General features: G+C 32.3%; 1 protein-coding gene across 1 annotated transcript in view; it reads right to left on the bottom strand.

Annotated features, from left to right (window-relative positions):
- The window catches only part of LOC130896925 (potassium channel subfamily T member 2), a 179460-nt gene that overhangs the window by 74767 nt on the left and 90932 nt on the right, over window positions 1-13761 (bottom strand). The gene's annotated exons all lie outside the window — the stretch shown is intronic.

Below are 13761 nucleotides of genomic sequence, written 5' to 3'. Positions count from 1 at the left end.
TTTGAAAGTAACGATTAGAAAAAAAAACTCTGACGAACGTCTCGTTCTATCAGTAATCACATTGCCAAGGAGTAATTTGAAGGTCATATTTAGAAGCCCGAAGCTTCGAAGATTTGTGAATCTTTTTAGTTTTTTTGTGTGATGATTTTATGTAATTATTGCTTCGAGAGGAGCTTTTCGACATACTTTTGATTCGGTTATCATATTAAACCACTCACTCTAAAAAATGAAGAACGGTTCCAAGTAATGACTTTCGTATGTTGAAAACAAAGCAAGAAATAAGTTCCTTATCATCGATCCTTGTTCTAAACCTGTCCATTATAATCTTGAAAAGCGATTATTAGTAGATGTGATTCCCTTTCATGATTATTCGTTTCCACTCCATATTTAATTCTCAGAATGTTCAATTAGTTCTTTTTGATTCGTTCTTAATTGCGATTTTCTTTGTAACGAAATTATTTCAACTGTAAAATGTCGACGTAACCTAGTTCATTCCTGTTGACGTCGATTCTTAAGTGGAAGTTGATGCAATAAGTAGAAGTCTGTAAGTCAATTAGAAGACGAGACTACGTAACTTGTGTCGTCACTTTCGTTTACATTGAAAGGCTCAACCGAAGCGCTTCGGCTTTACTTCGCTCGTTGCACAAATGAACATTGATGGAACAACTCTTAATCATATCAAGTTTTGCCGGTGAAATGTTTGCGTATCGAGCACGAGAACAAAATGAATACAGAGACAAGTGCTCCAGTTGTTTACAAATTATCGTCATTTATTCACATTTACAACTTTCTGTCAGTTTAAGAAACCATTATAAAGCGCTAAAGGTCAGGACCGATTCTAGGGAAGCCAATTCAAACTTTGCAGACGACTAAGTTGTTGCAACTTTGATCATTGAGATGCCCATTAAGTAAATAAATAATTGTTGTTGTGAAGTAAAAAGCGCTTACATTCAAAGACGGTTAAGGCCCAATTACACTCAACAAGTACTCGGCAGTCAATGGCTGGAGAGATATGCGTCCTTTCGGAATGATTCCTAAGATTATGGGACAACAACATGGCACGTTAACGAAAAATAAAGATACCATCTAAAAATATTTATCGCTGTTTCAAACCATTACTACCGAAGATTCTCTCTAAATATATAAAGTTCCATACACACTGGTTTTGGTGCTTTTGGCTAAAATTGAATGCTTCTTCTTTGCCAGTCACTCTAACGTCAAGCAATTTGTGGAAAACACGGACATTAGACATTTTGAAAAACAAATTTTCAAATTGAAATGCTCTTACGAGACAAAAAAATCGAACTGGAAGATAGTTTGTGAGAACTGAAAGTAAAACAAAGTGAGTGCAAGGGAAAACTGATTAAACGAACTGAGTTGCAGAGACAGAAAGTTGCCGGTAGAGGAGTGGGTAGATCATGGGAATGGATCTCATAATATCGGCAAAATTGAACATGATACTGACTTGTCCAAAATAAAATACTTTCTTGTTCGATCACCAAAACTCATAGAAATTGTTCTTTAGTAATTTCATTGAGACATGCGAAGTATAAAAGAAGTAAAGTGGTTCATGTCGCATAATAAATTGGATAGCAATGACATATTCATGAAGCAAAAAATGTGTGTCTGGACCGTTAGTTTAAATGCGAATGGAAGTAACTCAAAAGCCCGAACTGCTTGGAAAAGATGATGCTTTATGGTTTTTTGCTCCAACATCGTTTCGAATTGTGTGTATCGTCTATCAAGTGTTTAGAGCCAAATTCAACATCTTAGTGAGAGGGTTGATCTAGCCCCGTGCAATATAGAGCTTGTTCAAACTTCAATAGTTCTTCAAATAATAGAAGGTCCGTATGGAGCGATCTAGATATAGATGGAAGGGTATATATTAAAGGCTACATTATTTAGAAATGTAATAAATATTTCATAGCGTAAGTTTTCTCTGTTAATAAAAATATATAAGATAAAAAACTGACCTTTTTTTTCATGTATTGGTAAACATCGCAATATGAAATTGAGTGACGTTAAATTATAATTTCCTACTCCTAGTAAGTAACGTTAAGATCGTAATACAGATTCAAAGTGTCGATTAATTAATGAATTACGCGTAGTTTGAAAGTAATTACCAAGTATAAGTGGAGAAATTTCTTTTCCGTCCCTGGTTTTTGTTTGCAAAATATTAAATACGCTCATAATGAGGCAAAAATTCGAAACAAAGACCTTACCTTTACAAAACACTATTTATTTTACGAGTAGAATAGAATAAAATATTTCTTTATGAATATAATTAAATAGAGAAAAAACTGAATGCAATGAAAACTTACTTCTCCTCCTATTTCATCATCTAGTTTTTTAGATTAGTTGAAAAACAATAAAGAAATTATTTTCTGGTTGTTTTTAGGAGCAGTTATAATTCTTTGTTGAAAACCTTTGTAGTTGATTAATTATATTTTTATAAAAGGTTATTGAATGAGAATAAATTTATTTTAAACATTGTTCGTATTAAATATACTTTGCATCATCTCAGATAGCATAAATTTATGAAGGACTGATTTTAATTTTGCTGACAATGTGACATAGAAACGTTTTTATATATTTACTTAATTATAATATAAATTGTTTATATCCTGACACGTTATCATAATAATAGAAAAAAAGCTCCGTAAAAAAACTTTTTTTCTTAAATACTAGATATATAAATTCTTTTTTTTTCAAGGATTTCCTACGAGCAGACCTGCAATACATTTTTTTTTGGTGTCTTCTCTTCTGCTCAAAAGGTAGGCTATAAATTTTTCATTTTTGAAATTGCTGTGCAAAAAGGGAATACATTGTATTCAATTTTTTGAAAAATAATATAGTCACCTCGACGCTCGGATTCCTGAAACCTCGCTCTTAGAGTATTATTCGTGGTTCATTCCTGTAGGCTCAAATTTTAAGAAAACTTCGGGAGATAAGTCTGGACTAAGAAAAAGAATGATTTATCTTATATGTGCGAGATCAATTTGTTTGGGAACAATTTATGTCACCATTTAACCATAAGAATTATTGTTTATGTTAAATCGTTGAAGCGACGAAGAATAACGTGACAGTGTCACCCTAGACCGGTTATAAAAGTGCAAAAAATTATAGCTTACCCTGTATATCTAGTAAAAAATCCAGGTGGTAACATATCATTCGAAGAAAATCTTCAATAAGCACCAAAAATTCTGCTTAAGCAGGATGCAGAAATATCAACTGCATTCATTTCAAATAAATCTATATTTTTCATTGATTATTTCCAGTTCATCATTTTTCGTAGCTCAATATTTGAATTTATCATTGTTTTTTCTCACCACGAATCCCTAAATCTGATATGCCATCATTTTCGACTTTGCAGCAATATCTATAAACTTCTTCCGGAACTAATTAGTCTGCCGTGCATTATGCTCTGTAAGTATTAGTCGTTGCTTAAGATGTGTCCTCATCATATTGGGAACAAAATTATGGCTTCACATCTTTCAGTAGACTTCTCGTAGAGCAAAGACTTTATGTGAGACAGGCCAAGGCACACATCTGCCTATCTTACCAAACAACTGGCTCAAGTCCAAGTGCCTGATTAGTTGCTCAAAGGACATCGGCCTTTGGTAGTTTTGATGAGGAAATGACAGGCCTATCAGAATGTGCAATGATTTCTGACCGCCTTCATCCCAACGATGAACGGTACTTCACTTTCTGATATAGCAGCTAGAGATTTCGACGCAAATTTTGCTGGATTCTCATCTCTTTTCTCACCACGAATCAAAAAATTTGATACACGCAATCATTTATTGCTTTTAAACAATCATTCCAATGCTTTTTTGGAACTCTGGAACTGATTCCTTGTTTTTCTGGACATTTGTGATATAACTGGTAAATTCCTTCAACGAAACAGTCAGCAAGATTGCTGAATTATGAATCTAAATGGATAGACGTTATAAAGATTTTATAACTGCTAAAAAAAAAGAGTTTTATGTTTATATAGTGAATATCCGTGCCTGGGCTTTTACAGTGGTGGCATTTATGACTCTTCATTGTTCCATATATATTTATATGTCTTTCATTCATAAACATGTGTAATTCCTCATACATGTTTTATTTTTATTGGTTGGATAACTGTGGATCGATGCAGATGATCTTCAATATTTCAACGGAAATAAGTGGTGGGACTATTTATTTTGAACAACACAGCTGACATTTTCCGTTTTCCATTTAGACGTAATCAACGTAAAGTAATTATTACATTTTGTTCATTTTTATTGAATTCAAATGGAAAAACTTGCTCGACTGAACGTTTCCACTTTATGCGGTGAAACAGTCAATCGATAAGAGCCAAATTGAATGATTGTATTCCGTAAAAAGCAAATAAAAGCTTTTCCTTTTTACCTCAAAACAAGCGTTTCTCTTGAAAGGCTCATAAAACAAAATTTATAATAAAAGTTGTGCAGACTTCAAATTTTAGTGTTGAGCTTCCAGAACGTTACGAAACCTAACCAGTTGTCGTGTCGTGCATGTATCCAACTCACATTAAACGAGTAAACGATTCGCATCGTACAAGATTTGTAATGACGTTTAACGTGAAGTGTTGGTTACTTCTCATTTCATTGCTAAATAACTTACCCCTAAAAATATTACCCAATAATATTTGTACAGGACGTTATTTAAAACTTTGCCTCTCTACGCGAACTACATATCAGAAGACTTCCGGGAGAAAAAACACTCAGATGTCAAATGTCATGTCAAATTCATATGACGTTTATGAAGTACCAACTTTCAAAAGACTATTTTATGACAATTCAATTTATTATCGCTTCTTGATGTCCTCGAGACCGAATATCTGGGAGGGATGGCTAAGAATGACGTTTGGGGTATATACTACAAGAAAACCATGACAACGACTGGGAGATTCTGTTGAAATACATCACAATCCAATCCAGAACTATCAAGAAGATTCAAAAGATCATAGACTAGACCACCAGGAAATCATTCGAAGAAATGAGGATTAGCTATTGGTAGCAGTTGTCTGTAGCGAAATAGTCTGGCAACCATGAATTTTTTTCCAAACATTGATACCAATAAGCTTGTGGAGCTTTTCCTTCGCCTTTAAAAATACCATTATGTATGTTAGAAATATACAACCCTCTAGATAGATATAAATCCGTTGATTAAACAACTGTTAATTGAAGAACAGAAAGCGGGTAGACGTAGATATAGCTGTAGACTATACCTTGAAACTACTACCCCAGGCATACAAGGCTAGGCACGCCTAGCAGTAGACAATAAGAATATAAAGAAGCAAAGAATATGGAAGTAGAGGACTAGGCGCTATCATGAAGAGGATAGTTGCACCAAACCTATATAAGTAGAAATAAAAGCAATCAGCAAAGAAGACCGATGACTGTAGCAGATGAAATTTTTGCAGTTTTGTTGATTGTGTCTAAGATAGTAATGGAATCGAGTATATTCTACAAAAATTGAATGAATGAATGAAGTACCCACACCGATTGAATCAGTTTTAACAAACCATGTATAATTAAGAATATGTTAGATTTTAATCAATGTTAATACATTGGATTAATTTAGTTTTAAATTAGTTCTAAAAAACAAAAACTATTACTTTAAGAAAGTTAATTATGTTGTACATAATTATTTATTTTCGAAAACCGTGACAAAATACTAAAACAACTTAAATTTATCGATCGCAAACTACCTTGATAAGAGAGAAATTTATATTCTATCGGAAAATCTGTCAATCAATAATCAGAACGGCATCGTAAAGTTGAGCTTCTCGCTTCTAGATGGCACAACAATATAAGCGGGTTCGTTCGAATAATTCTAGGTATTGGCGTGGAGAAAATTTGATTCAAACTAGTTTTCTTATTTATCAAAACGATTTCAGCTCGCCAAAAAACATTTCGCGAAATTTCTCAACCTTTGTCTATTTGATAATGTGTAAAAATGCTTTCGGGATTTGATTAAATATTTAAATCTTGAATATCTCAAAACAAACTTTTGTTCTTCCAAGGTCTGTAAACAGAGATTGATCGACTTAATTAAGTTTGGAAATAAAATTGAGAGAATAGTTTTTATTTAGAATTAGTTCCATCTAAAAGCATGCATTACAATCTAGGAAATTAAAATAAAATCTACGGTTATATCGATGGAATGCCGAAAAAATATGGAACTAAAACATTCGTTTCCAGTTTCTTCAAATACGAAGGCGATTCAGTAAGAGTAGCTTTTGATTTACTTTATTAAATAATCTCTTTCAACTTTTCACACTTATTTTTAAAATTCTTGTTCACTTGTCTTGAATCGCTTCAAACCAAGACATTTTTTATAATTTAGGAACAACATAAAGTAATCGAAGGGAGCTATATAAGGTGAATGTGGTGGTTGGAGTACACAAAGGTGCAATCAAATTTCATAATAAAAGCACAAAGGATAACGTTGGAGGATACCCAAGTATATTTTTTTAATTTTGAGTGATACCGAGCTTTTCATAAGGAAGATCTGGACTAATTAAAATAAATAACGGTTGCCAACGTTTAATATTTACGTAACTTTTACTCGGTTTCTGTAGTTAATATCATATTAATCGAAATTCTTTTTTGTAACATTTACTTAACAATAAAAACAATTCTCTCTATATGACTATCGGGTTCATGTGAAATTTTGACAGATGACATCGTAGTGTGATCGCGTTGAAGAATGTTCCCACAAATACTTGAAATGATAAAAAAATAATTGATAAATCTGCTTTGGAGGTCATTTCTAATGACGTTTAGAATCATTTATCATATTAGGCACTTTTTATTTTAAAACGGCTCCTCCCGGTATAGTGTCGCTGAGAATTACGTATTATTATATTTGGAAGTTAATTAATTAGAATATAAACAATAACATTTTGTGACTTTTCCAAGTAATCAATTTATACTCATAAAAATGAGAAATTTCGTTGTCTAAAGAAAACGATGTATTTTTTTGCTTCCGTGGTTCTTTGGTTGAAAATCTTTGGTTAGGTGATAAAGAATGATGAGGAGAATGTTTTTGTTCATATTATGTTGATAACTGATAAAAAAATATAAAGATGAAGTAATTTTGAGAGAAAGACGTACTATTTTTAACTGGGACAGGTAAAATCGACAATTTTCTAAACGTTTATTTTTATTTGGTTGTTTTCATGTAGATTGAAAATATATATATATACACTTCAATCGATTACTTTTCAACGATCAAATCAACAATAATATTTGAAGGGCCGTTCACGTGAACATCAAAGCCCTAAAGCAAAAACAACAACAAGTTTTCATTTTTCTATTCCCGTAACTGTTTTCATACAGTTGTCCTAAAAATATTAATTTTGCGATTTTCTAGATAACATTAGTATAAAATTATCAAAAACGATGCTTTTTTTTTAAATATGAAGTATGAATACGAAGAATATGAATTTGATGCCATACATTTTTTTTTAATTCACATTCGCGGTATATACAAAAAAATATTCATTTTCATAGTTTTTGTAACAGTTTTCATAATTCCATCGACGTACGCACGCATATTTTCAATCAAATGTAAATTAAATAACTTTCTAATCAAATATAGAGTTGGAAAAATGAAGCGAAAATCATGCAAGATTATTTTTTAGCGACTATCAAAGCAAAAATCCAGCTTAACAAATAACATGAACAATCTTTCTAATTCTGCAAGTCCTATTTTTAATAAGCCCCCTCTGGACGGAGATAAGAAAAGTATTTTGTGTATAACTACACAGATTACCTACTTATTGGGAAATTTGACGGTTGTTTCCGCCAGTCCGTAATCTAACAGCAAACAAATTCATGTTTCATAATACAACTATCACGTACAGAGAATTATCACGTAGAGATATTATGAATGTCTCATTTCATATACAGTGGTGGATTAACCAGCAGAAAAGGGTAGTTACCCTAAAAATTTAGAAACAGAAGTAATCCAAGAATGCATACACTTTCAATAATACCAAATGTTTCTTTTTTTCTGCCAAAACTTATCCAAACACATCACCTTCGTATTGCTCTGTCTACATTAGTGACAAATTTCTCATGGAGAGAAGCTTTTCTAGTTTGAAAAGAATAAACGAGTTTCCATATGACGATATAATTAATGATTTCACAAATTCAAAAGCCCACAATTACAATCAAGTAGTGCATGCAGTACACAATTCTTTGTCCTGACAATAATCAAGGATCTTAAATGAAACCTGAGTTCTCAGATCATAAGTTTATTGAAAAAATGTAATTTAAATAATTGTGAGCTAAAGTCCAAAGGGCAAAAGATGATTAACCTACTGACGGCGAATCAGTAAATACGCCATTGTTTATATAGCTCCTGGTGCGAGCTATATAAATTCGAGTGTTCGAACTAAAGTCAAAGCTTAAAAAGTTGAAACAAAAATATCCAAATCAAATAAAAAGTAGAATTACAGACCTATATTCACATTTTTGGTTCGATAATCACTTTCATTATAAAAAAAATGCAAAAAAATAGTATTTCTCAAAATAAACAGTATCATGGAGTAGAACCGAAATTGATTAAGAAAAAACTAGCTTTTACCAGCGGCTTCGTTCGCATCGAATCCATTAAATAAGTATCAGAAATTATTTTAAAAGAAAAGAACGAACTCTGTAGCTATATTAGATCGTTGAATGTAGAAAAATTGCCAAAAATCTACAAAAATCCATAACTCCACATTGAATGTCCGCGCCTAGCTCCTCTCCAACTTAACCGATTTAAATGTTGAAAAACTCAAAAAAAAGAAGGTGTTTCAGCGAGTGTTCTTAAACCAAAACGAACTCTGTAGCTATATTAGAACCTGAGATATAGATCTTTGAATGTAGAAAAATCGCCCAAAACCAACAAAAATCCATAACTCCGCATTGAATGTCCGCGCCTAGCTCCTCTCCAACTCAACCGATTTAAGTGTTCAAAAGTTCAAAAGAAATAAGATGTTTCAGCGAGTGTTCTTAAACCAAAACGAAGTCTCTATCTTGAATAAAACCTGAGATATTGAGGATAGAACGTGTGTATGCCAAAAACCTACAAAAATCCATAACTCCGCATTGAATGTCGGCGCCTAGCTCCTCTCCAACTCAACCGATTTCAGTGTTCAAAAACTCAAAAGGAAGAAGGTTTTTCAGCGAGTGTTCTTAAACCAAAACGAATTATGTAGCTATATTAGAACCTGAGATATAGATCTTTGAATGTAGAAAAATTGCTAAAAACCTACAAAAATCCATAACTCCACATTGAATGTCCGCGCCTAGCTCCTCTCCAACTCAACCGATTTCAGTGTTCAAAAACTCAAAAGAAAGAGGCTATTACAGCGAGTGTTCTTAAACCAAAACGAACTCTGTAGCTATATTAGAACCTGAGATATAGATCTTTGCATGTAGAAAAATTGCCAAAAACCAACAAAAATCCATAACTCCGCATTGAATGTCCGCGCCTAGCTCCTCTCCAACTCAACCGATTTCAGTGTTCAAAAACTCAAAAGAAAGAAGGTGTTTCAGCGAGTGTTCTTAAACCAAAACGAAGTCTCTATCTTGAATAAAACCTGAGATATTGAGGATAGAACGTGTGTATGTGAAAAACTCCCATAAGTAAATCGCATTTGAGTATAACTTGAGAATGGTGAAAATTAGATGAAATCCGATGGTTGATGGCTGATCTGTGCATCAATACCTTTCATTGAAAAAAAAATTAAGCAAATCGGTTGAGTAGAACGCCTGAACGGACTCGGAATGGAAATCATCAATTTTTTTAATATATAAGATAGCAGAATAAGAACTATAAAAAAGGGAAAACTAAATTCCTAAGTCCTCTTTTATATAGCGTTTCTTGTCGCCTGCCGCTTTCAAATAATTTTTTGTCATTCCTGAAAAGTAGTAGTTTTTTTGGATATACGAGGATGCGTTAGAAAAACCATCGATATTATGCACTTCATGCAGAATTAAGACTCGTCATGGAGAAATTCTTCAATTATTACCGTATGTCGACAGGTTCATTTGATGGACTATGTGAAAAGTTGAAAAGTACTTTTATTACAAAATATGTGGATTTGGTACGGGGATATTCGTTTGAACCGGGGGATTACAAATTACATCTACCGAGTGGGAATTACAACAGCAAGTCTTTTAGTTCCAAGAATTTCTTTTTCAGTTTTTTTACTGAAATCGGGAATAATAATTTCGTTGATTTCCTTCCACGTATCTCTTTTCAATTGCCTATTTTTGTAATCTTCCGATGATAAATCCCACAAAAATGTTTTTTTATTGCGTCAATAAAAAATTCAACGTCCAGATTTTACATGATACTTCTTTAGACATTAACACAACTCTGCAAACTGATTGTTCAAAATGACAAACGATAATAAACGCGCTACATAAAAGCACCAATTGAAATCAATGTACTTTTGAAAAGCTTGTCGCGACGCGTTTTGTAATTACGTAAAAGCACACATTTAACAACGTACTTTTAGAAAACGCCGCGTTCCTTATCGCCCCGCGACCAGCGACGAAAAACGCGTGCATAAAAGAGGCCTTAATTCCATTCTATATATTACTGAATATAGATAAAAGCATAACTTCGATTTCTGTATTTAGTTATTAACGATCAAAGTAGTTTTTACTTTATATTATTGTTTTATTGAAGTTTTGATATTATTGATACTATTTATTCTGATTTATACAGTATTAGCAATACAAACAACACAAGGGAACATATACCAACTCGTATTTACATAGATGAAGCACCTGGGAATCTGCAAGGCTACTTCATCCAAACTATCGCTCGGAGTCAATGGCGTTCTTTCGAATAATCGACTGGGAGCTAGAGTCAATGCAGAGTTGCCAGTGTAACGATGACTTCGACGATTGGTAGTGCGACGTTGCTTCTGTTTCTGTTGGTGTAATTTTTTCTTTTTGTCCTCTTCGGCGGCCCTGCGCAGATTGTGCAGCCGGAAGAAGTACATAGACATTCTAAAGAATGGAATTTGTTGATATATTGATATATTAGTACGATCTAAGATACAAAAATAGCAACTAAATTAGTTGTAATTGATTTAAACCTTTTTGGAGTATTGATGTTTATTGTGAGTATCTAAAAATATCAAGTATTTACTCACAACATGGACATATTTCAGTAATTTTGCTCATAAACCTACAAAAAAATTAGTGATAACTCAGCTTTTGCTTGACTATTTCGGAAAACTTTTGAAAATTGAGCGGATAGTTCTTTATTGTGGAATTCTGGTTCTCTTGAATCTTTTTATCAACTTTATTTATAAATTCTTCAGTCGTAATGTTCGTTTTCTGTTTTAATAACCGGAAACATGGCAAAACTGAAGTTCAATGTTAACGATACTTTCAATAGGATAATATACAGTATGTTTCTGAGGAAACCGGCCATAGGATATCCCATGTTACCATTTAAACTCGGATCAGTCTTTCTACCTGAATTTTATTGTTGATACATTAAACAACAATTTTTTTGTTCATAATTCTTGTACTTCTTAATGCTATTTTATTAAACGTCATGAAATTACATTTATTTTGGTTTTTGAATGAATAAAATCGAACAACTTTAACAAATTACAGGTCTGATTAATAGCTTGAAACTGTTTTTTTTTTGTAAGTAAAAAATCGTTCTCGGGCACCTAGCGACCTAAAAAATATTTTTTATTTAAAGTGTGAAACACCTTCTGGTCCTCTCAATCAAAAATTATGTTTAAAATTGTTATTGAAAAGCTTTGACTTGAAAAGTTTAATAAAAATTTACAATCCCTTAAAATAAAAAATACTTTTATCTTTCATTTGTGTTTAGTAAAATTTATTCTGCTATTTTTGTATCTCATTATTGTCAAACAACATAAATCAAGCGCAGATATGCTTAGGCATGCTTGTAAAAAAATTCAATAGGAATCGTGCAAAATTAAACGTGCATAACTTGTGCAGGTGTACAATACCCCATCTTCGAATCAAAAATATGGATAAAATGAAAGAAAAATCTAGGATTGATAACTAAGATACGAACGAAAACATAATCAGTTTGTCGTAAAGATAATAGCACTTTATCGTGAAATTTCACTGTTTAAAATTTTATTTAATACATTATTTATATACATATAAAGATTGTAGGATATTTCCAACTTCCACGTTCTCCGAAAATAATGACCAGCTATCAAGCTGCGGATCACATACAAGCAAACAACGAATGAAGCAAAGTCAAGAAGACAATGGTAAAATCAGGTTTGAAAATATCTTGGGCAAGGATTGCTGAAAATTAACTTATATATCCAATATTCTTAGAAAAATTCGCTATTTGGGATTCTGTCATAAAGAAGCAGCACCACAAACAAATAATTTTTTTACAAATTAGGCGTTTCCTCATTCCACTAATCGTATTAGCATATAGATGTTGTATTTAGATAAATGTACATGAATGCACCGTGATTTTTGGAATTTCCTTTCATTGGGGTACATGGAAAGTGGAATGTAAAAAAGGTGAAAGCACGAATGAAAAATCAATGCATATCATTGTTGAAATCGAAATTGTCTCGCATTGGGCAACAGTATAAGCATTTAATTGATTCAAATAATTGAATACCATCATTTGATTATCCGTTTTTTATAGTTTGATCAATTTTTATTATCTTTTTTTGGCAGTTATCTCTAACTTTAAACATCCTACAATATTACTTTAAATAAAAAATCCCGATTAGTACTAATAATAATAATAATAATAAGAATTGTGTTTGTAGTATTGAATTGCATTGTGTATATTCTGAGAGAATTACGTTTTACAATACAGAACGCTCTTAAGTAATTCTGGAATTACTTTCGATGATATTTGTTCTGCACGCCAATTTTAACAGCACCAACATCCAATCAAACTTTAGAAAAGTCTACAGTGGTGGATCGTCACTATTTAGGTCAATATTCTCTCCAATCAATATATTTGCTATTTGTGCAAATTGTCCCACGATGATAAATTTTCCAATCATGTTTGTTTTGCTACCACTTTCATATTTAATCAAATTTAATATCAAATTGCCCACGAAACTGATTCAACAAAAACTTTCAAGCTAATCGAACATTCTAAATTGTTCAACTTTTTGAACAGCTACAATAGTAATACATTCTGGATTATTGGTAATTCAGAAGTTAGTCTCAAACGACATTTATTCCTTATGTACAGAATTTAGAACTAGAAATGGTGAGGAACGCGCGTGAGTTTATAGGCGCGTGCAAATGAAGCCTGTGTGCGGTGGTATTAGTATAATCGACAAACCAATTCTATTGAAGACATATCCACAATTAAGTAAAAGTATAAAATCGTAATTTTCATTTAATACAATCATTTGATCAATACATGCTTTATATGCAATATATTAAAAAAATAAAACTTATCAAATTTCATTGTGATTAATTTTATTTGCTACTTTTTTGAAATACGGCAACACTGATGTGAATACGTCAAAGCTAACATTACCATTATAAATTTTCGTTGATTTTGATGATTTTCCATGACTTTCGACGTCGATTAAACCACCAGCCGATCAACTCACTTCGATTTTTGGTGATGAAGCACCATCTCGAGGCATCGCGTTATCCAATATCGGTCGTTATGCCAAAAAAAATCGATGATGTGCTTAAACTGATATTGCCAGATAATCCACTCGCATACGTTCAATTTTGCATGAACATTTGG

The sequence above is a fragment of the Diorhabda carinulata genome, chromosome 8, assembly GCF_026250575.1.
Source record: "Diorhabda carinulata isolate Delta chromosome 8, icDioCari1.1, whole genome shotgun sequence".
NCBI lineage: Eukaryota > Metazoa > Arthropoda > Insecta > Coleoptera > Chrysomelidae > Diorhabda > Diorhabda carinulata.
Note: the sequence above shows the minus strand (reverse complement) of the source record. Positions and strands in the feature narration are given on the sequence as shown.